The sequence below is a fragment of the Mus caroli genome, chromosome 13 (assembly GCF_900094665.2).
Source record: "Mus caroli chromosome 13, CAROLI_EIJ_v1.1, whole genome shotgun sequence".
Lineage (NCBI taxonomy): Eukaryota > Metazoa > Chordata > Mammalia > Rodentia > Muridae > Mus > Mus caroli.
In genome coordinates, this window is record NC_034582.1 from 106279893 (window position 1) to 106283513 (window position 3621).

The window sequence follows — 3621 nt, forward strand, 5'->3', positions numbered from 1 at the left end:
GATGGTGAGTGGTCTTGGTTTCTGTTAGTAAGATTCTTATGTTTGCCTTTAGCCATCTGGTAATCTCTGTTAGTTGTTATAGTTGTCTCTGGTTGGAGCTTGTTCCTCCTGTGATTCTGTTAGCCTCTGTCAGCAGACCTGGGAGTCTAGCTCTCTCCTGAGTCTCAGTGGTCAGAGTACTCTCTGTATGCAAGCTCTCCTCTTTCAGGGAAGGTGCACAGATATCTGGCGTTCGGACCTGCCTCCTGGCTGAAGATGAAGGCCCGAAACGGGGTCTGTCCCAGAAGCTGTGTAGCTTCTGTAGCACTCTCACCTGTGCAGACTAGTCTCTGAGGGATCAGTGACCCAAGATGGCTCCCCCAGGTGCTCCAGCAGAGCCCTCCTCTGGCAGGGAAGGTGCCCAGATGTCTGGAGCCTGAAACAGGGTCTGTCCCAGAAACTGTTTAGCTTCTGTAGTCTGCACTCTCACCTGTGCAGCTAGTCTCTGAGGGATCTGGGATCCAATATCCTGTCTCTGCTTCTTGAGTGCTGGGGTCATAGGTCTGTGCCACCACACTCAGCTCACTCTTTAGTCTCTCTCTGTCTCTGTCTCTGTCTCTCTCTCTCTAACATCTTGATTGATTCCCTGGGAATTTCCCATCATGCATCCTGATCACATTTACTTCCCAGTCCTTCTATGTCTACCCCCTAACCCTCGCCACCCCTGCAAAGTAAAATTAAAAATCAGAAAAACAAACAAAAAGTCCAATTTGTGTTATATATCTACTTACCGGAACATGGTCAAACTCTCAGTGGCCTGCCCTTGAAATAGAGCTGAGTCCTTCCCCTCTGCCCCCCACCTCTGGAAGCTGTCAGTTGTGGAGAGCCACTCTTCAGCATCTCAATCACTCTTCTTAACAGTTCTCCTCGGTGGCTTCCTGTCTAGGTTGTTACTTTGGCCGGGTGTGTTGTGAGAGGGTAGGAGTGGTCATAGTAGCCTTCCATGTCCCTCCCTTTCAAATTGTGTATCTGCTGTCAGCAATATCACAGCAAAAGTAGTCTCTTGGCCCTTCACAGTCATAGCATGGATGTTGAGCTTCCATTGGTGACAGTCCAGACCACAAGCCCATCTCCTGGCGGCTGTAGGGTCACAGACCCAGACAAGGCCCTTGGAGGCAGCCTGGAACCCAGATATCAGCATGACTTCAGGCTGCACCACAGACCACGCACTTCTGCACTGCCTTCAGTGGTAGCATGGGCCACGGACATCAACATAGACCCTGGCTGCAGGAAGTCCATGGGACCCAGCCATGGTCCTCAGTGGCAAAATGGTCTTGCACATGACCACAGCCTCAGGTGGCAGTGTAGGCCACTAACTCACATCACTGTGGATGGCCTCAGTCGGTAGCACAGACCATGGGCTTCCGAATGGCCTTTGGTGGTAACATAGGACATGGACTCCTGCTGCTTAGGATGCTTCCCATCTCTTCAAACTCCTCCTCTCTCCTGTCCCCTCCCCTCTGCTCTCACCGCTTCATCTCTGCATCTCACAAGCTCTTGAAGTTCATTTCCCACGCTGCAGTGAGACACCCGAGGCTGGCAACTTAAAACGCTTATTTAGTTCACAGTTTTGGAGGTCTAAAACCTTAATACCAGCATCTGCTGGCTCCAGTGAAATTCTGCCTTAAAGGGCACAGGCTAGGGGCATCACAATGGGAGTGGGAAGGGGAGAGGTCTCAGGTAAGCAGCAATCTGAAGAGTGAGGAGGAGGCAATCTTGTTCTCACAGAAGCCAGTTGAGGGCCTCAAAGAACTACTGTAAGCCTTTCTAATGACCCAGGGACCAAGTAATTACCCTGAAATAAGCAATGACCTCTTTAAAAAGAGATTTATTTATGTACATGTATGAGTGTTCTATTTGCATATATGCCTGCATGACAGAAGAGAGCATCCGATTCTATTATAGATGGTTATGAACTACCATGTGGTTGCTGGAAATTGAACTCAGGACTCCTGGAGGAGCAGCCAGTGCTCTTAATTGTTGAACCATCTCTCTAGCCCAAGCAGTGACCTCTTAAAGGTTTTGCTGCCGCAACATTGTCACATTGGGGTTCGGTCCTCTGACATATGAACTTCCGGGGACAACCTTAGTGAGCAACTCTACAGCTAAGTTCTGGAAAGCATTCACAGCAGCCCCTTGACACTTCGAGGTGATTGTGAGCTGAGTCTCAGAGGTCATCTTGGACCTGATGCTGGTCAAAAGTTTTATCTTGAGGAAGATTGACCAAGTTGAAATAGAGTCTTTCACGTACCCCGCCCCCCAATGTCTTGGGACTACATACAAACTTAAAATGGTGTCCCTTTGATGGTTCTAATGCTCTGTTTGGCTTAATTAGCAGTTTTATTTCCATCTTGTGTCTTGCAAGCCAACTTCATCTAGTCTCTACTATATCAGGGCCGAACTCATTAGGCAATTGTTTATTGAGATCTTTTAATTATTGTCACCTGGTTGTGTATACTTTATTGACATATTTGCACAATTAATCTGGGATAATTTGTAGTGAAAATTTACCAAAACCCAAGTACTGTGAGACGTAAGGAATCAGTGTGATGGGGCAGGCAGTACCCTGCTTTGAGTCCATCAACCTTAAAATGATTTACCTCCATCCTTTACACAGACACCTGTTCAAACTTGAGCAGGTGACAATTTCCAATATTTACTTTTAGCTGCTTAACAAGATACTAGGTAAATCAGAGATGACAATTATTTGAGATTATTTGTGTCCTGGGAAAAGAAGTCCATAGATTTGCTGAGGATTTATACAAGCAGCCGAGTAAGAATTAGAAACTGCACTTAGTTATAGGATGTGGACATTTCAATTATTTTTAGGACATTCCATGGCTCAAAGTAAATACAGATGAATACCAAGTTCCGTAAGAGGTAAGAATAGCTTTGGAGGCTTGTGTAAAATCATGCTTAACTCGCAAGGCTTCAGGAGTTATGGCGCTTTTATTTCTTCAGAATACAGACTCCTGCTGTTGAAGACACCCTGGGGTCCCTTTCTTTTCTGGAAATGGACTCGATTGCACAGAGCTAGGTGTGTTTGGTCTGGCCTGCTCTCTACTCCTTCCTCTCCCATCCATCCCCACTGTAATCATGCATGTCCCCACCAAGAGCTGACGGAGACCCGTGACTGCTTTGAGCAGGTTCTTTGTGGCATAATTCACACGTTACCCATTTCACTTATTTAGAGTATACTGTTCACAGTTCTCAGTATACTCAAGGTTTTTTTTTTTTTTAATTTATATATTTTTATGAGTATACTGTAACTGTCTTCATACGTGCCAGAAGAGAGCATCAGATCCCATTACAGATGGTTGTGAGCCAGCATGTGGTTGCTGGGAATTGAACTCAGGACCTCTGGAAGAGAAGTCAGTGCTCTTAACTGCTGAGCCATCTCTCCAGCCCCCTACTCACAGTTTTGCAACCATCCTTACCATCTATTCCCCAGACTGTTTTCCCAGATGCAATCTTAATGTTATTTAGCAACCATTCATCTCAGTCTTTTGGCCCTGGAAAGCCAGGAATGTATTTTCTGTCTCTACAGATTTGCCTATTTTTAGCATGTAGTAGAGATCATGT